Source organism: Amblyraja radiata, chromosome 5 (assembly GCF_010909765.2).
Source record: "Amblyraja radiata isolate CabotCenter1 chromosome 5, sAmbRad1.1.pri, whole genome shotgun sequence".
NCBI classification, from domain to species: domain Eukaryota; kingdom Metazoa; phylum Chordata; class Chondrichthyes; order Rajiformes; family Rajidae; genus Amblyraja; species Amblyraja radiata.
Window position 1 is genome coordinate 103798243 of NC_045960.1, and position 21390 is coordinate 103819632.

General features: G+C 45.5%; 1 protein-coding gene across 2 annotated transcripts in view; it reads left to right on the forward strand.

Annotated features, from left to right (window-relative positions):
* The window catches only part of grik2 (glutamate ionotropic receptor kainate type subunit 2), a 495196-nt gene that overhangs the window by 171765 nt on the left and 302041 nt on the right, over positions 1-21390 (forward strand). The window lies entirely within an intron of this gene.

Here is a 21390-nt window from a genome sequence, read left to right on the forward strand (position 1 = left end):
GCAGTTACACACACATATATATGTGTATATATTTTGCTGTGTATAGTTGTAGCAAAGAACTGCAGATGCTGGTTTAAACCAAAGATAGACCAAAATGCTGGAGTAACTCAGCGGGCCAGAGAGCATCTCTGGATAGAAGGAATGGATGACGTTTCGAGTCGAGGCCCTTCTTCAGTGATATATATATAGTATTATGTGTGTGTGTGTGTGTGTGTGTGTGTGTGTGTGTGTGTGTGTGTGTATATTTTTTCCTTTATATAACATGATATATATATATCATCTTCTTCTTATTGAGTCCACACACAAGATTAGAAGTTGTTCAGCCAGAGCTGAACACAGTTCTCGGTATCTGCATACATTGGCGTCTGTCTTGTCGCTTCTTGTGCTTCTTGTACGCGGTGGTGGAAAGTTGGTGGAAACAGGGCCGCGACATGAACGTTCTTTCCTTGACCCCATATATATATCATGAGAATCTGGTTCTCAATTTAACCATCCATCCTTTTCTATCATTCTGCCTCCTTAATAAATTCAGCCATTGTTAGCATAGTTTACGTATGCAATGAGCTTGATTATGCGTGTTTGATCTTGGTACTGTTCACACAAAAAACTATGTTGGGAAACTTCATTATTTCATAAGTGATAGGAGCAGAATTAAGCCGTTCGGCCCATCATGTAGGATGACCTGAAATTAAAGTATATAATTAGTTAGTTACCTAAGTGTAGCTAATTACAAAATTGACCGTTGTGACGGAAATAGTAATAAACACCCAGACTGCCTTGAAAATTCAAAAATGTGATATTCTCAAGATCAGAACTTTAATATTATTGTATTGCTGTAAGTCCGTAACAGACAGGTAAAGAAATTACAATTTATAGCAATAGACCAAGTCTTCATGGAGAAGATCAATTGCTAGCTGGTACATTGGCATAGCATAATCAGTAGCATCATCATACTCCTCAGATTGTGGCCAATAAGCAACTCTGCACACCTTGTTTTTCCTCAACTTTGCAATTTGGCATTGTAAACTATAGGTTTTTGCTCTTTAAACCACGCATAGCATGCCTTTCTGCCCACTACTTTTGGAGTAGTCCAACTTCAGATAATCTCTGCGAATGCTGTCTAAATCAATCTTTTTTGCTAGGCATTTGGATTGAAAATTTTGCATTTCTTCTTCTGAGACATCTGTTTAAAATGTAAAGGAAAATAAAACACTGAACAGCATTAACAGAAACAAGTTATTATTTGCAGTTTTAGAAAAAAGGTAGAAATGCTAAAGTTAAACGCTAAAACAAATAGTAAACACCCAACAAAAAATTCATATTCATCAGTTTCATCAAATCAATTCATTTAATCAGTTAGACTCATCTAAATTCAATTAGTGGATCTAAACATCTATCCATTTCTTAAGAAAAGGCTAAAATGTTTAAATAGCCTAATTATCCAAATAACAAACTGATCCCATTCACACAAGAATTCACAATATAACATGATTTTTAAATCTCACTGTCATGAACTTATATGCCAAATGGAAGGAATTTAATGTTTAATTCTCATAAATAAATCCAGAAACATCCACTCAAAATATAATCAAAATTATTATTTTTTGCACAATACATGTGACTAAAACTGTTGTGGATATTTATATTACTAAAACTTTTGGCCAACTGTGCTGCAATTTCCGAGAGAACGCCACCACCTACGGCCGTCATTTTTGGCAACCTCGCTCAGAGCCCCCCTCCGCCGTATGAGTGCAGAGGATTTTTCCCGTCGATGAAAAATGAGAGAAATATTAATGTTTATACAAAATTCCCCATTCTCTCTGCTGCCCCCGCTGGCGGCAGGGGGAGGGACTATAAAACCAGGAAGTGTCGTGCCTCACTCAGTCTCTGCCAGACCAGGAAGCGAGAGAGTCACGGCTCTCTGAGCTGCGAATAACACTGAACGCATGTCTACTCCACGGTGAGTCCCCTCGATGCGGCTATAAAGTGGCTGCAGCCCTTTTTAACAAGTTTGTGTTCACAAAATGAATTTTGGTTGTCGGGTGTCTGCAGCCCAATTGTTTGCCTTGCCTTTTTTTTTAACAAGTTTGTGTTCTCAAAATTAATTTTAGTTGTCGGGTGTCTACAGCCCAATTGTTTGCCTCGCCTTTTTTTTAACAAGTTTGTGTTCACAAGGTGAATTTTGGTTGTCGGGTGTCTGCAGCCCAATTGTTTGCCTTGGCTTGACTTTTCAAATCGTTGCAACAGTTGGATGCCTGCCCAAGCATCCATACGGCCCACAATATCTATACTAGCCCTCTGGAAACCAGTACCTTCAGCTCGCAACACCCATACTAGCGCAACAGACAGCCCCCCCCCCCCCCCCCCCCCCCCCACTACTGGCGAGCAATATTGGAATTGGTGAAGAGGTGGAATATTGCGTTGGTGACCAGCCCTCCCGTGTGATGCTGAGACCCAACGGGTCCCACTTAGTCTAGTTTAGTATAAAAATATTGATCATGGATAGAGAATAACACAAACTATAGATGATTTAGATGCTCTTATGACATGATTGTCCAAAAAAAAAGAGGATTTTAATTATTTTGTGAGTGGGTATTTCTGGAATGTGATCGATTGGAAGTATGCCGTAAATTTTAAGCCCATATCGGCAGGCAAGGTAAGGCTGAAGGTAGTTTTTGCAACATTGCTACATCATGTCTACACCTAATATTATATTAATATTATTATTCTTTATCTCAGGTGGTGATGGAAAAATGGTTGATTTTGGGTTGACTGCTCTTTGATTAGTGCTACGGATTGGGCTATGGATTTAACTGTTAGTTGCAGATGGATGGAGTAGGAAGTGGAAAGCATTGTAACTCAACTATTCTGAAATATTTCGGAACTTAAGTCTAATCATCTGAAGTTAATTAATGGCATCACTTTGGTGGTGGGTGAATGGAACGAGCTGCCAGAGGAGGTAGTTGACACAGGCACTATAACAAAATTGAAAAGACATTTGGACAGGTTCATGGATAGAACAGGTTTAGAGGGATGTATGGGCCAAACGCAGGCAGGTGGGACTAGTGTAAATGAGGCATCTTGGTCGGCGTGGGCAAGTTGAGCCAAAGGGTCGGTTTCCATGCTGTATGACCCTAAGGTATTGCAAATTATAGGGATTCTGAACATTCACAATTTTGGAATGCATTCTCGGTAGATTTGTTTTGAGAATTCCAGTTACGCAACGGTAAAGTTGCTGCCTTACAATGCCAGAGACCCGGGTTCGATCCTGACTATGGGTGCTATCTGTACGGAGTTTGTGTGTCCTCCCAATGAACTGTGTGGGTTTTCTCTGGGAGCTCTGGTTTCATCCCACACCACAAAGATGCACAGGTTTGTAGATGAATTAACTTGGTATAATTGTAAATTGTCCCCAGTGTGTGTATGATAGCGTTGGTGTGCGGGGATCAATGTTCGGCGTGGACTTGGGGCCTGTTTCCATGCTGTATCTCTAAACTAAACTAAATTAAACTTATGAAATTCTTTAATCTGATAACATTTAAAATAGTATTTGAAAGAATTAATTTGTGCAGTGAGGTATCCAAACCAGAGGTTGACTTTCAGCACTAGGATTCAGTAGTTAGCAGGTCTGGGCAGTTTTTTATTGTCTGCAATGAACTGAATTACCTCTGAGTTACTGAATTTCCTGAACTCTGTCCCTGGCACAGGAAGATCTGTGAAGATTTATGGCGTCTACTTTACAGTTCTGGAATAGAAATGTATCTCAGGTGGTGATGGAAAAAATGGTCGATTTTGGGTTGACTGCTCTTTGACTAGTACGTAATATTCATTTTGAATCATGGGCTATGGATTGAACTGATAGTTGCAGATGGATGGAGTAGGGAGTGGAAAGCATTGTAACTCAATACAAATACTACCCCAAATCAATAAACCATATAGGAATCTCTGTTCTTCTCAAGTAGTGATCAACACTGGTGAATTAACTGTGCTCACAATTAACATATGTCTGTTCTGTCTTGCTGGCAGTTAAATTGATTGACACCATGCTTTCATGGATAGATTTTAGAGGAGACATTGCCATCATCATAGGAATGTGTGTAAGAAGGAACAGCAGATGCTAGTTTACACTGAAGACAGGCACAAGATGCTGGAGTAACTCAGCAGGACAGGCAGCGTCTCTGGATAGAAGGAATGGGTGATGTTTCGGGTCGAGACCCTTCTTCAAACCCTGAATATGTGCAGCCATTTCTATTTCTAACTCTGCGAGTGCGTCAATTGAAGATTTACCAACATGTTTTTTCTACCATAAATTCAAAGAAGTAAAATGATATCCAGAAGATGACCTCTCACGACCATCGGAGACCTCTCGCAACCATACAGACTATGGTATTGAGAGATCTCCAAAGAGTCGTTACGCCTTTCTGGTCGCCGCTGACTTTTCAACACGTTGAAAATTTCGGCGACCTATGACGTGTGCCGGCAGTCGCCTGTAAAGATCGCGTAAGGCCCTTTATGTTTTGTGACTTGAAATATATTCCATGGAAGAGCAGTGGAAGCAGCTTGAAAAGGGAACAGATGGAAATTGCTGAAAATAATTTGCTGGTCAAATAGAGAATTTTCAGCCAGTTTTCTTTATTAATTTAGATGTCCAATATTAACAATATTTTGCTCCTGTACTTTCAAAAGGGATTTCGATTATGGCCAAAGGTTCGGTTCAATGGTTTTGTTGTTGTCATGTGTGGCAGGTATAGTGAAATAAATCTTTTGCATACAGATTTGCAAAACTATCCCTGTACGTAAGCATAATCCCCTGGCCAGTACAGAATGCACAGAGCAGCCCACTGAGTCCATATGCAAGAGACACCATCTTACAGTCCCTGGTGAAGCCGGCCACAAAAGCCCGTTGCCTCCGTTCCAGACGTTCTGCGAACCGACGTCCCTCTTCACGCCTGGTTGCAGCTTCGTAAGGAAAGGTCAGGGGGTGCGACTAATTGTGTGCAGTTTTGGTCTCCTAATTTGAGGAAGGACGTTCTTGCTATTGAGGGAGTGCAGCGTAGGTTCACCAGGTTAATTCCCGGGATGGCGGGACTGATGGATGGTCAAAGAATGGATCAACTGGGCTTGCATTCACTGGAATTTAGAAGGATGAGGGGGATCTTATAGAAACATATAAAATTCTTAAAAGGTTGGACAGGCTAGATGCAGGAAAAATGTTCCCAATGTTGGGGGAGTCCAGAGCCAGGGGTCACAGTTTACGAATAAAGGGTCGGCCATTTAGGACTGAGATGAGGAAAATCTTTTTCACCCAGAGAGTTTTGAACCTGTGGAATTATCTGCCTCAGAAGGCAGTGGAGGCCAATTCACTGCATGTTTTCGAGAGAGAGTCAGATGTAGCTCTTAGGGCTAATGGAATCAAGGGATATGGGGAGAAAGCAGGAATGGGGTATTGCTTGTGGATGATCAGCCATGATCATATTGAATGCCTCTGCTGGCTTGAAGAGCCAAATGGCCTACTCCTGGACCTATTTTCTATGTTTCTATGTTTCTAACTGGATAACTCTTTCAAAGAGCTGGAGTGACATGTTGGACACAAAGGACCACCCCACGCTGTATCATTCTTATTTATTTCATTCAGCTTTCATCAAAGGTATTCTTTAAAAAGCCTCTGTTTGTAGCCGGCACGGTGGTGCAGCTGTAGAGTTGCTGCCTCAGAGGGCCAGAGGCCCGGGTTCCATCCTGACCTCGGGTGCTGTCTTTACGGGGTTTGTACGTTCTCCCCGTGACCGCGTGGGCTTTCTCCAGGTGCACCGGTTTCCTCCCACATTACAAAGATGTGCAGGTTTGCAAGTAATGGGCTTGAGTAAAAATTGAAAATTGTCCCCAGAGTATAGGATAGCTTTCCCGAGTTATACACGAATTCTGAGTTATTCACAAATTCTCCTGAGTTTTCAAACACGCAGAATATTCGTAACGAGTCCGTAGGTGTCCGTGGATATATCGTAGCGGCTCGTTATGCCAGCTGTAGGTACTCGGGGCTATTTTTTTACTCGTGGACATTTTTCATCAGGCTGGAAAAAACTCCCGACTTACCTGATGCCCCGAGTACCTACGGCTGGCATAACGAGCCGCTACGATATATCCACGGACTCCTACGGCCTCCTATGGACTCGTTACGAACATTGTGCGAGTTTGAAAACTCGGGGGAACTCGTGAATAACTCGGGAAAGTGGGACAGGCCCTTTAGTGTAAGCTGGCCGGCGTGGACTTGGTGTGCCCAAGGGTCTGTTTCTATGCTGTATCTAGGAACTAAATGAAACTAAAAATGTAATACAATTTCCTACAACTATAATTCACAAATTCCATTCGAAGCAAGTGATTTATTTCTTGACAAAATCATTGTGGCTGAAATTGTAATGTGTATTAATAAATTGTAAGTGATCTTTACAAACAAGCTCTCCTGTTCTGGAGAGGTCGTAAATGAGAAAGTGAAGTACTCGACCTAAACTACCACAAGAGAGGCAGTATCTTTTCCCCAGGGTGGGAGTGTAAAGGGCCTGTCCCACCAGCATGCGATTGCATGCGTCTAGCGCGACCAAACGTGGTGGCTTGAGGCGTACCGCGGAGCCGTCTGGAGTTGTGCGGGGCTGGTCCCGACATCATACTCACCAATCAGCTGGGCAGGAGGCGGGCCGACTGAATTTGGACGTCGCACGGCGTCGGGCGGTTACGTCATCACACAACGGCACGCCGGGTGGTGACATCATCACGCAACGCCACGCGCTAGGCGTACGCTGTCAAGACGCTGCGTATGGCGTCAAGACGCTGCATACGGCGTAAAGACGCTGCGTACGGCGTTGAGTCGCTGCGCACGCCCGTCGAGGCGGTGCGTACGGCCTCAATGCGGCTGCGGGCCGACAGGCCGTTGCCGCGCGAAATTTTTGGACAGTGTCAATGTTTCGGTGCCCCGCGTGATGTCGGGACCAGCCCCGCGCGATGTCGGGACCAGCCCCGCGCGATGTCGGGACCAGCCCCGCACAACTCCATACGGCTCCGGGGAGCGAAGTGGGACCGACCCCGCGAGGCCGTACGGCTCAAGCGACCACGTTAGGTCGCGCTAGCCGCATGCAGTCGCATGCTGGTGGGACAGGCCCTTTAGAACCTTTTTCCCAGGGTGAAAATGTCAAGGACCAGAGGGCCTTGTTCATAGGTTCTAGGAGCAGAATTAGACCATTCGGCCTATCAAGTCGACTCCGACATTCAGCCATGGCTGATCTACCTTTACCTCTCAACTCCAAGTTGGACCAAAGGGCCTGTTTCCACGCTGTGTTACTCTATGACTCTATAACTCTCTTTGGAAAAAAGAAAAATCAATTTGGGATATGAGGATAGGAAAGGTGTATAAATAGAAGATTGGTCGCGATCTGATTGAATGGCAGAGCAGGCTTAAGATGTCACATAGCAAACTCCTGCTGCTATTCCTCACGTTTTCAAGCGGAACTGGAGAGCAAGTGGTCCTGTTATTCTGTAGATGGACACAAAATGCCGGGGCTACTCAGGACTGACGAAGAGTCTCGACCCGAAACGTCGCCCATTCTTTCTCTCCAGAGATGCTGCCTGCTCGCCGAGTTACTCCAGTATTTTGTGTTCATCTCAGGACTCAGACAATTCATTGTTTTTGTATCTTTTTATGTCTCTCATTTCCCTCTCTCCTGACTCTCCATCTGAAGAGGGGTGTCGACCTGAAACATCATCTAATCCTTTTTCTCCATAGATGCTGCCCGTCATGCTCTTTGGTGTAAACCAGCATCTGCAGTTCCTTGGTACACAAAATTGCTGGGGAAACTCAGCGGGTGCAGCAGCATCTATGGAGCGAAGGAAATAGGTGACGTTTCGGGCCGAAACCCTTCTTCAGACGCGCTGCAGTTCCTTCCTGCGCAGACTGTTTTTCCGTAGTCATGTGCCTGAGGGGATTTATTTTAACCTGCGTGTTAAAACAAAAGAATTGAAAAAGACTCGGACAGCAAGGCAGTTTAGTGATTTTACACTACCCCGCTATTTTCTTCCTGTGATTCTATGGCATTTCACTGGCCTCCCACCAAAGTACAGTATCCCTACTATACCAGTGAGACTTTCCGGAGAGTGGATCAGTGGACATTTTGGACTGAGACATTACAGAAAGAAACTGGTGGACCATGACAGGATCTCAGGATCAGTGACGGAGAGTATTACATGCAGCAGTGTGAAAGATTGTATTTACTTCATTGCTTCCATTGTAGCCCATGTCAATGTTAATCCTCTGTGTGCTTTATAAAGCCATGTTTCGACCCTATTCCTGCATCAATGTTTTTGAGTCTAATCCAGTTATTATTTGGAGCAACTCAAGGTTTCAAGGTCAGTTTATTGTCACATGCACCAATTAAGGCACAGTGCCATTTGAGTTAACATACAGCCATACCAAGTGAAAAGCAACAAGACACACAGCCACATAAAGCAAAAGTTAACATAAACATCCACCACAGCGGCTCCCCACATTCCTCACTGTGTTGGAAGTCCAACCTTCTCCCTTTTTATTCTTCCACGGTCGGGGCTGTTGAACCATCCGCAGTCGAGGCGATCATAGCTCCCGCAGTCGATGATCCGAAGCCCTCGCGCGGGGTGATCGAAACTCCCTCGCGGGACGGTTGAAACTCTCCGCAGCTTGGAGCTCCCGAATCGGTCTCTAACCAGCGACCGCAGGCTCCACGATGTTAAAGTCCACAGGCCCGCGGTTGGAGTTCTCCAAAGTCGATCCCCGGCAAAGGGATCACTAGTTCCACGATGGTAAGTCCTGCCGCGCCCGTGGTTGAAACACCGGGTCGTTCTCCAGAAAGGGCTTGGACACGCTAGAGGCAGGAAACATGTTCCCGATGTTGGGGGAGTCCAGAACCAGGGGCCACAGTTTAAGTATAAGGAGGAAGCCATTTAGAACGGAGACGAGCAAACACTTTTTCTCACAGAGAGTGGTGAGTCTGTGGAATTCCCTGCCTCAGAGGGCGGTGGAGGCCGGTTCTCTGGATACTTTCAAGAGAGAGCTAGATAGGGCTCTTAAAAATAGCGGAGTCAGGGGGTATGGAGAGAAGGCAGGAACGGGGTACTGATTGGGGATGATCAGCCATGATCACATTGAATGGCGGTGCTGGCTCGAAGGGTCAAATGGCCTACTCCTGCACCTATTGTCTATTGTCTATTGTCTAACTTGACCTTGAGAAACTGAGCTCTTCAGTAAGTTTGACCTTTGAGCATTGGATCTCGTAAATAACTAAATTCTTATTGGCAATTGATGGATGTGGGAGCTGGTAAGGTTTTAGTGGATTGGGTTATATAATTAGCAGATTGTAAATTGTGCATGGGAGTTTAGAGCAGAAACAAATTCCGTTGTTCTCTCATGCTGGAAGCCACCACGATACTGGCGGTGCCTGGCACCAGAGAACAAAGGGCAGATCTCAGCGGCTGTAAATTGCATTATCTGGCCATTATATCCAAACCCGTATGATCATTCTTTAGACTTTAGAGATACAGCGTGGAAACAGGCCCTTCGACCCACCGAGTCTGCGCCGACCAGTGATCTCCCCGTACACTGACACTATCCTACACACTGGGGACATTGTTTACAACTTACTGAAGCCAATTAACCTACAAACCTGCACGTCTTTAGAGTGTGGGAGGAAACCGGAGCACCCGGAAAAAACCCACACAGATGAGGAGAAATTTATTTTGTCAGAGGGTGGTGAATCTGTGGAATTCATTGCCACAGACGACTGTGGAGGCCAAGCCATTGGGTATTTTTAAGGCAGAGATTGACAGCTTCATGATTAGTAAGGGTGTCAAGGGTTATGGGGAGAAGGCAGAAGAATGGGATTGAGAGTGAAAGATAGATCAGCCATGTTTGAATGGTGGAGTAGGCTCAATGGGCCAAATGGCCTTATTCTGCTGCTATGTATTATGAACATAAACAGAATAGGGACAGCACAGTGGTGCAGTGGTGGAGTAGCTGCCTTCGAGCGCCCGAGACCCGGGTTCCATCCTGACTATGGGTGCTGGCTGTATGGAGTTTGCACGTTCTCCCCGTGAGGGAGTGCAGCGTAGGTTTACAAGGTTAATTCCTGGGATGGCGGGACTGCCATTTGCTGAGAGAATGGAGCAGCTGGGCTTGTACACTCTGGAGTTTAGAAGGATGAGAGGATATCTCATTGAAACATATAAGATTATTAAGGGTTTGGGCACGCTAGAGGCAGGAAACATGTTCCCGATGTTGGGGGAGTCCAGAACCAGGGGCCACAGTTTGAGAATAAGGGGTAAACCATTTAGCACGGAGACGAGGAAACACTTTTTCTCACAGATAGTTGTGTGTCTCTGGAATTCTCTGCCTCAGAGGGCAGTGGAGGCCGGTTCTCTGGATACTTTCAAGAGAGAGCTAGATAGGGCTCTTAAAGATAGTGGAGTCAGGGGATATGGGGAGAAGGCAGGAACGGGGTACTGATTGGGGATGATCAGCCATGATCACATTGAATGGCGGTGCTGGCTCAAGGGGCCAAATGGCCTACTCCTGCACCTATTGTCTATTGTCTATTGACCGGTGTGGGTTTTTTCCGGGTGCTCTGGTTTCCTCCCACACTCTAAAGACGTGCAGGTTTGTAGGTTAATTGGCTTCAGTAAGTTGTAAACATTGTCCCCAGTGTGTAGGATAGTGTCAGTGTACGGGGAGTTCACTGGTCGGCGTAGACTCGGTGGGTCGAAGGGCCTGTTTCCACGCTGTATCTCTAAAGTCTAAAGAATGATCATACGGTTTTGGATATAATGGCCAGATAATGCAATTTACAGCCGCTGAGATCTGCCCTTTGTTCTCTGGTGCCAGGCACCGCCAGTATCGTGGTGGCTTCCAGCATGAGAGAACAACGGAATTTGTTTCTGCTCTAAACTCCCATGCACAATTTACAATCTGCTAATTATATAACCCAATCCACTAAAACCACACCAGCTCCCACATCCATCAATTGCCAATAAGAATCTAGTTATTTACGAGATCCAATGCTCAAAGGTCAAACTTACTGAAGAGCTCAGTTTCTCAAGGTCAAGTTAGACAATAGACAATAGACAATAGGTGCAGGAGTAGGCCATTTGACCCTTCGAGCCAGCACCGCCATTCAATGTGATCATGGCTGATCATCCCCAATCAGTACCCCGTTCCTGCCTTCTCTCGATACCCCCTGACTCCGCTATTTTTAAGAGCCCTATCTAGCTCTCTCTTGAAAGTATCCAGAGAACCGGCCTCCACTGCCCTCTGAGGCAGAGAATTCCAGAGACACACAGCTATCTGCGAGAAAAGGTGTTTCCTCGTCTCCGTGCTACATGGTTTACCCCTTATTCTCAAACTGTGGCCCCTGGTTCTGGAGGCATGTTTCCTGCCTCTAGCGTGTCCAAACCCTTAATAATCTTATATGTTTCAATGAGATATCCTCTCATCCTTCTAAACTCCAGAGTGTACAAGCCCAGCTGCTCCATTCTCTCAGCAAATGGCAGTCCCGCCATCCCAGGAATTAACCTTGTAAACCTACGCTGCACTCCCTCACGGGGAGAACGTGCAAACTCCATACAGCCAGCACCCATAGTCAGGATGGAACCCGGGTCTCGGGCGCTCGAAGGCAGCTACTCCACCACTGCACCACTGTGCTGTCCCTATTCTGTTTATGTTCATAATACATAGCAGCAGAATAAGGCCATTTGGCCCATTGAGCCTACTCCGCCATTCAAACATGGCTGATCTATCTTTCACTCTCAATCCCATTCTTCTGCCTTCTCCCCATAACCCTTGACACCCTTACTAATCATGAAGCTGTCAATCTCTGCCTTAAAAATACCCAATGGCTTGGCCTCCACAGTCGTCTGTGGCAATGAATTCCACAGATTCACCACCCTCTGACAAAATAAATTTCTCCTCATCTACTTTCTAAAGGTACATCCTTTTATTCTGAGGTTGTGGCCTCTGGTTCTAGACCCTCCCACTAGTGGAAATATCCTCTCCACATCCACCGTGTCCATGTCTTTCACCATTCAATAAATGGAAGGCCATTCGGTCCTTTGCATCCATGCTGGTCGGAGATGAGATGAGTGGGATCAACGATGGACTTTCCCTCCATACTAATTATGGAGCAAAGGATGAGCCAGTCTCCACAGAAGACTAAGCTGTATCACAGTGCCATGGACCCGGGTTCCATCCTGACTACGGGTGCTGTCTGTATGTTCTCCCCGTTTCCCCGGGTGCTCCGATTTCCTCCCACACTCCAAAGGCATACAGGTTTGTAGGTTAGTGTGCTTCGGTAAACATAATACACTGTCCCTAATGTGCGTAGGATTATGTTAGTGTACGAGGTGATCGCTGGTCGGAATGGACTCGGTGGGCCGAAGGGTCTATTTCTGAGCCGTATCTCTGGAGTTAAGTCTATACCTCCGAGTTTCAGAATATTTACAGAAGGAAATCATTCACCTTGTTTGATCATAGACCAGTGCAGCACAGGAACAGGCCCTTCGGCCCATATGTCTGTGCTGAGCATGATTCCAAGTTAAGCTAATCACCTCCGTCTGCATATAGAGTTATAGAGTGATGCAACGTGGAAACTGGCCCTTCGGCCCAACTTGCCCACACTGGGCAACATATCCCAGCTACGCTAGTCTCACCTGCCCGTGTTTGGCTCATATCATTCTCAACCTGTCCCATCCATTTACCCGTCTAACTGTTTCTTAAACGTTGCGATCGTCCCTGCCTCAACTACCTCCTCTGGCAGCTCGTTCCATACACCCACCACTCTTTGTGAGATCCATACCTCCCCATTCCCTGCATCTCCGTGCACCCATCTGTCTCTCTAGTATCTGCCTCCACCACCATCCCTGGCAGCACATTCTACGCGTCCTCCACTCTCTCTCCACACCCTCCTCCACTTTAAAAAAAACTCACTCCGCACATTTCCTTTAAACTTTACCCCTCACATCACAAAGCTGTGCCCTCTAGTCTTTGACATTTACATTGATGGGTCCCACTGACTTGAGACGAGAGTATCCAATTAATCTAACTCACCTGCCTTCTGCTTGCAGTCCTGCAAATTGATTATCCTTCAAAAACCCTTGAATGCTTCAATTCAATCTTTCCCCGCTACTGTCCAGCAGTTTAGTCCATTCTCAAACTACTGGCTGTGGAAAATTGTTTTCTTTCATGTCGCCTTTATGTGTTTTGTCATTCAATTTCCCTTTTATGTCCTGTAGTTCTTGACCTAGCTTCAAATGGGAACACTTTATCTCCATCAATACTTTACTAGATCTCCTCTCTTCCAAATAGAACAATTCCTGCTACTCCAACTTATACAAGGAGAGGATAGGACAGGTTTAGAGGGGTGTGGGCCAAACACAGGCGGGTGGGACCAGTGTAGATGGGGCATGTATGTATGGTATCTCAGCTGCACGTAGGCGGAGAGGAGAGCTCTTCAGCGCGTCGTCCACAGAGCGCAAAAGGTTATTGGGACACAGCTACCAGCCTTGGAGGGCATCTACCACACACGGTGCCTCAGGAAGGCCGTCAGCATCCATAAAGACTCCTCACACGCTTGTAATGGACTGTTCGAACTACTTCCCTCCGGCAGACGTTACAAGGCCTTCTATGCCCGAACCTCCACTCAGAAACAGCTTCATTCCCAGAGCTATAGTGGCTCTGAACCGGCCCTGCTGAGTGCCCCCCACCCCCCCTGGACTGTCTCCCTCAGATGGTCACGTCGCACAGTTTATTTATTTTTTATTTGTTTGACATCGGTTGGAAGCTGCATACTAAATCTCGTTGCACTGATGTGCAATGACAATAAAAGATATTATTATTATTATTATGTTGGCCAGTGTGGTCAAGTTGGGCCGAGGGGCCTGTTTCTACGCTGTAACCCTCTATGACTCTATGAGGGAGCAATGGTGCATCAGGTAGTACTGCTGCCTCGTGGGTCCAGGGACTCGTGTTTGCTCCGGATGTCAGTTGCTGGGATTGTGGAGCCTTCACGTCCCCTCGTGATCATGTGGATTTCTTTAGTTAAGTGTAGAGATACAGCACAGAAACAGGCCCTTCGGCCCACCGAGTCCGCATCGACCAGCGATCCCCAAACATTAATTGAAACCGAAGATCACGTGGAGAGCGTACAAACTCCATACAGACAAGCGGACCCATAGTCAGGATCGAACCCGGGTCTCTGGCGCTGTGAGGCAGCAACTCTACCACTGCGCCACTGAAGGTTTCTGCCGGGTAATCGTGTTTCTTCTTAGATGCTAAAGATTTGCGTGTTGGCTGTTTAATTTGGTTTATTTTAGTTTAGAGAAACAGCGTGGAAGCAGGCCCTTCGGCCCACAAAGTCCCCACCGACCAGACATTATCTCTTTATCGCTTTTTATACACTAGTTCTATCCTACACCTAGGGACAATTTACAGAAGCCCATTAACCTACAAACCTGTACGTATTTAGAATGTGGGAGGAAGCCGGAGCACCCGGAGGAAACCCACGCAGGTCACGGGGAGAACATACAAACTCCATTCTGACAGCACCCGTAGTCAGGATTGAACCCTTGTCTCTGTCGCTGCAAGGCAGTGACTCTGCTGCTGCACCACCGTGCCGCACAAACTCTGAATCGCCCCTGCTATAGGTGGATGTCTGTAGAATCGGAGAAGAATTGATGTATGTGTGTGAGAATAGATTATAGTGAAATAAATGAGGGAATAGGTAGGACTGCTGGAAATATTCTAAGAGCCCTGGATTTGATGGATTGAATGGGCCCCATCTATGTAAGAAGAAAACCCTTGCATCTTCTCTCAAGAGTGCCATCCACAATTGCAGCTATGGCTGACCCATTGTCTTAAAGAGATTTATCGTAACTTACAGTCTCTTACACTCTTTTATCCCTTTTTATAAACTTCAGACTCCTGTAGGTTTATCAAATTACTTTCTCAACTTGCGCATGGAGTCATACACTTGTCCAAGATGCCCAACTACACTAGTCACACCACCTGAGTTTGGCCCATATCCCTCTGCACCTTTCCATGTACCCATCCGAATGTCTTTTAAATATTGTGATAGTACCTCTCTCAACTACCTCCTCCGGCAGCCCGTTTCATAAACCTACTACATTTGGTGTTCCTTAGTTGCTCCTCGAGTCCCTATCAAATATTTTCCTTCTCGCCTCAACATGTTCACTGCCAAGGTACACAAAAATGCTGGAGAAACTCAGCGGGTGCAGTAGCATCTGTGGAGCGAAGGAAATAGGCAACGTTTCGGGCCAAAACCCTTCTTCAGACTGCCAAGTTTTCTGCCAAGTTTTGTTTCCCCCACTATTGGCCAAAACCTGAGGGTTGGCACTAAACAGTTTAAACCTACGTCCTCTGGTCCCTGATTCTCCTACTCTTGGTGAAAGACTCTGTGCATTTACCATAATAATTCCTCTCATGAGGAATACACTTCTATAATACCATCCCTCGTCCTTAGGCGCTCCAAGGAATACGATCCTAGCCTGCTCAACTTCTCCCGATAGCTCAGGCCTTCCAATTCTGGTGACACCATCATAAATGTTCCCTGCACACTTTCCAGCTTAACAATATCTTTCCTATAACACGGTGACTAAAATTAAACACAATACTCTAAATGCAGCCTCACTAATGCCTTGTACAATTATAACATAAGACCCCAACTTTTATACTCTATACCCTAAATGATGAAGACTAATGTTCTGAAAGTCTTCCTGACTACATTATTGGCCACTTTCAATAATTATGAGTTTATAGCGGCAGATATCTCTGCCTTTGTACCTCTTTTAGAGTTGATCCTCTAAGGATTATTGTGCTGGATGATCTTGATCTGAGATTATTAAATTATTTTATAACACCACATCTTGGTTGTAGGTGTTTTACTCCTTGGATTGGCATGGGTAGCTGTGTCTAGGAAGAGGTTCACACGAAGGCTTTATTCCTTGGAGCGCAAGAGGATGAGGAGTGATCTTAGAGAGGTGTATAAGATCATGAGAGGAATAGATCGGGTAAATGCACAGTCTTTTACCAAGAGTAGGGGAATCAAGAACCAGAGGACATAGGTTTAAGGTGATGGGTGGAAATTTAATAGGAACCTGAGGGGCAACTTTTTTACACAAAGGGTGGTGGGTGTATGGAACGAACTGCCGGTGGAGTTAGTTGAGGCAGGTACTATCACAATGTTTAAGAAACATTTAGACAGGTACATGGATAGAACAGGTTTATGAGGTATATGAGCCAAAGGTGGGACTAGTGTAGATGGGACATCTTGGCCGATGTGGGCAAGTTGGGCCGAAGGGCCTGTTTCCACACTGTAAGACTCTATGAATCTATGAGAGGAATAAATGCACAAAGTCTTTTCCCCAGAGTAGAAGAATCAAGAACCAGTGGACCTACGTTTAAGGTGAAGGGGAAAGATTTAATAGGAATCCGAGGGGTAACTTTTTTATACAAAGGGTGCTGGGTGTATGAAACGAGCTGCCAGAGGAGGTAGTTGTGGCAGGTACTATCAGGACATTTCAAAAGCATTTGGACAGGTTCATGGATAGGGTGGGTTTAGAGTGATATGGGCCAAAGGAAGGCAGGTGTGATGAATGTAGGTGGGGCATGTTGGTTGGTGTGGGCAAGTTGGGCCGGAGAACAAGTTTCTACACTGTATGATTCTTTGACTCACCTTAAACCTTTGCCCTCTATTATTTAATGCTTCCATCCTGGTAAAAGGATGTCTACCCTATCTATGCCCCTTATGATTTTATATACTTCTATTGGGTCTCCCCACAACTTTGGGCATTCCAGAGAAAACAGAGAAAACGTTGATGCAACCTCTCGCTGAGGCCAATGGCCCATAATCCAAGTATAATTCAGGTAAATGTTAGGGGAATGACACCTTCCTAATATCATTACTCCAACAGAGTCATAAGAGTTATGCAGCTTTGAAAAAGGCCCTCGGCCCAATTTTCCCACATTTACCAACACGTCCCGTCGACATTAGTGGCGGCATGGTGGTGTAGCGGTAGAGTTGCTGCCTTACAGTGTCAGAGACCCAGGTTCAATCCTGGCCATGGCTGCAGTCTGTACGGAGTTTGTACCTTCTCGCTATGACCCGTGTGGGTTTTCTCCGGGTGCTCCAGATTCCTCCCACACTCCAAAGATGTGCAGGTTTGTAGGTTAATTGGCTTCGGTAGAGGTTGTAAATTGGCCTTAGTGTGGGTGTCGGGTAGTGCTAGCGTGCACGATGACCCCTGGACAGGTTGGATGAGTGGGCAGATGTAAGGCAGATGCAATTTAATGTGGATAAATGTGAGGTTATCCACTTTGGTACCAAAAACAGGAAGGAAGATTACTATCTAAATGGTGTCAAGTTGGGAAAAGGGGAAGTACAACGGGCTCTGGGGGTCCTTGTTCATCAGTCAATGAAAGTAAGCATGCAGGTACCGCAGGCAGTGAAGAAGGTGAATGATATGTTGGCCTTCATAACAAGAGCAGTTGAGTATAGGAGCAAAGAAGTCCTTCTGCAGTTGTACAGGGCCCTAGTGAGACCACAACTGGAGTATTGTGTACAATTTTGCTCTCCAAATTTGAGGAACGACATTCTTGCTATTGAGGGAGTGCAGCGTAGGTTTACATGGTTAATTTCCGGGATGGCGGGGCTGTCATATGCTGAGAGAATGGAGCGGCTGGGCTTGTATTCTCTGGAATTTAGAAGGATGAGAGAGGATCTTATTGACACATATAAGATTTTTACGGGTTTGGACACGCTAGAGGCAGGAAACATGTTCCTGATGTCCAGAACTAGGTGCCACAGTTTAAGAATAAGGGGTCAGCCAATGGAGATGAGGAAACGCGTTTTCACACAGAGAGTTGTGAGTCTGTGGAATTCTCTCCCTCAGAGGGCGGTGGAGGCCAGTTCTCTGGATACTATCAAGAGAGAGCTAGATAGGGGTCTTAAATATTGCGGAGTCAGTGGATATGGGGAAAAGGCAGGAACAGGGTACTGATTGTGGATGTGGATCAGCCATAATCACATTGAATCACATTTGACGTCAGTGGTGGGCAAATTAATGGAAAGGATACTTAGAGATAATATATATAAGCATCTGGATAAACAGGGTCTGATTAGGAACAGTCAACATGGATTTGTGCCTGGAAGGTCATGTTTGACTAATCTTCTTGAATTTTTTGAAGAGGTTACTCAGGAAATTGATGAGGGTAAAGCAGTGGATGTTGTATATATGGACTTCAGTAAGGCCTTTGACAAGGTTCCTCATGGAAGGTTGGTCAAGAAGGTTCAATTGTTGGGTATTAATGGTGGAGTAGCAAGATGGATTCAACAGTGGCTGAATGGGAGATGCCAGAGAGTAATGGTGGATGGCTGTTTGTCAGGTTGGAGGCTGGTGACTAGTGGGGTGCCACAGGGATCTGCGTTGGGTCCACTGTTGTTTGTCATATACATCAATGATCTGGATGATGGTGTGGTAAATTGGATTAGTAAGTATGCAGATGATACTAAGATATGTGGTGTTGTGGATAATGAAGTAGATTTGCAAAGTCTACAGAGAGATTTATGCCAGTTGGAAGAGTGGGCTGAAAGATGGCAGATGGAGTTTAATGCTGATAAGTGTGAGGTGCTACATCTTGGCAGGACAAATCAAAATAGGACGTACATGGTAAATGGTAGTGAGTTGAGGAATGCAGTTGAACAGAGGGATCTAGGAATAACTGTGCACAGTTCCTTGAAGGTGGAATCTCATGTAGATAGGGTGGTAAAGAAAGCTTTTGGTGTGCTGGCCTTTATAAATCAGAGCATTGAGTATAGAAGTTGGGATGTAATGTTAAAATTGTACAAGGCATTGGTGAGGCCAATTGTGGAGTATGGTGTACAATTTTGGTCGCCTAATTATAGGAAGGATGTCAACAAAATAGAGAGAGTACAGAGGAGATTTACTAGAATGTTGCCTGGGTTTCAACAACTAAGTTACAGAGAAAGGTTGAACAAGTTAGGTCTTTATTCTTTGGAGCGCAGAAGGTTAAGGGGGGACTTGATAGAGGTCTGTAAAACGATGAGAGGGATAGACAGAGTTGACGTGGATAAGCTTTTCCCACTGAGAGTAGGGAAGATTCAAACAAGAGGACATGACTTGAGAATTAAGGGACAGAAGTTTAGGGGTAACATGAGGGGGAACTTCTTTACTCAGAGAGTGGTAGCTGTGTGGAATGAGCTTCCAGTGGAAGTGGTGGAGGCAGGTTCGATTTTATCATTTAAATATAAATTGGATCGGTATATGGACGGGAAAGGAATGAAGGGTTATAGTCTGAGTGCAGGTAGATGGGACTAGGGGAGAATACGTGTTCGGCACGGACTAGAAGGGCCGAGTTGGCCTGTTTCTGTGCTGTAATTGTAATATGGAATGGTGGTGCAGGCTCGAAGGGCCGAATGGGCTACTCCTGCACCTATTGTCTATTGTCTATTGGTTGGTGTGGACTTGGTGGGCCAAAGGGCCTGTTTCCGCGCTATATCTCTAAACTAAACTAAACTGAACTAGTCCCACCTGCCTGGCACTGAATGGTCCCAGAGCAATGGAAGGGCAAGGTTGTTTCAGTTGATGACACAGTGTTGGCATTGGCACTGTGGTGCTTGTTAGCGGCAGATGTCCTTCTGGAAGCAAGCTCTCTTGTTTAATTAATACGAGTTAATTACTCAAAGGCAACAAATCACCTGTTAACGGGCAAGTGGAAGCAGTGTAAATGAAGCAGAACAAGCCTTGTGTTCATTTGTTCTATATCTCTCCACATCACCATCCATACCTCTTGTTGCCCTTTCCCCTGACTCTAGTCTGGAGAAGGGTCTCGACCTAAAACAACACCCATTCCTTCTATCTAGAGGTGCTGCCTGTCCCGTTGAGTTACTCCAGCATTTCGTGTCTATCTCTCAACCTTGTGTCTTTGTGTGTAATCCTGACGGTCCCGCGAAGGTCGGGCGCGATTACATGCGTACGTACAGCCTTCTGGAGCGCGTGGCATCATTTGAAGATGGACACAAAGCTGGAGTAACTCAGCGGGACTGGCAGCATCTCTGGAGAGAAGCAATGGGTGACGTTTCGTGTCGAGACCCTTCTTCAGTCTTAAAAAAAGGGTCTTGACCCTAAACGTCACCCATTGCTTATCTCTAGAGATGCTGCCGGTCCCGCTGAGTTACTCCTGCATTTTGTGTCTATCTTCAATTTTCTTGGCCCCGCTCTGGGAGTAGAAGTGGGGGCGGATCCGGACCGTGAGCCCCAGGCCGAGTTCGGCGATCGCTTGCCAGCTTCTGCAGCTGTTGGAGGTGAGACGTTGCCTCGCGCCAGGGTCTTGGGCCTGTCCCACTTTGGCCGTCAGTTCCGCGATAGGCCTTTGGCGCGCGAAGATTTCGTTCACTACAAAAATTTCGAGCCCCGCACGATGTCGCGCACAACTACATACTCCTCCACGCTTCTATGTGGGACCGGCCCTGCTCGGCCAAACGATGCCCGTGTGCCTCAACGCGACCACGAGGTCACGTAATTTGCGTGCCAAGGACAGGTAATTGGGGCAGGCCCTTTAGTGTGCGGTGATCGCTGATCGGCGTGGACTTGTTGGGCCAAAGGGCCCGTTTCCACGTTGTATCTTTAAACTAAACTAAACATCTTTCGCTGAATTTCAACAGCTGGCTGCCAATGGCATTAGCCATAAAGTGTCAGGCTGAACTAAAACCATGCTGTGATTTATATTTGAATTTCATGTCTTTAACATGATGGATAAAATCAGGTGTATATGCATTGGAAAGTCTTAAATTTGTCTTGCAAGTTATTCCATCTCAAGACCTCACTGTAATTATTGTAATAAATAATATAATTTCACCTTTATAAATGAACTCAGAATGGCAGACTTGGTACATGTGCTATTCATTACATGCTTCTCAAAATAGTGCATTAAAAAGGAGGTTTTCAATTTAATAAACCAAAGTAAAGTACTTGACACGTTCAGAACACATTAGTTAAATTGGGTAGCCACTAGCAAATGTGTTGGAGTAAATACAGGGTTTATTATCACCTCCTTACCAACAGACTGTTGACGTATCATGAAGATTTGCTGGTGAGCTTCACAGTTGTTAATTAAGAGAAAATCACCTGAATAATTTGGCAGATGCGATGACTGATGTGCAAGGGAAACTCTTAAACATATATCTTGTGAGATATTTACATACAAATGAACCATTCTGGGTCCATTCTATCAACCATTCAACAACGAGAGAGCGGACCTGAGTTACTACGAATATACTATATTCAGATTGA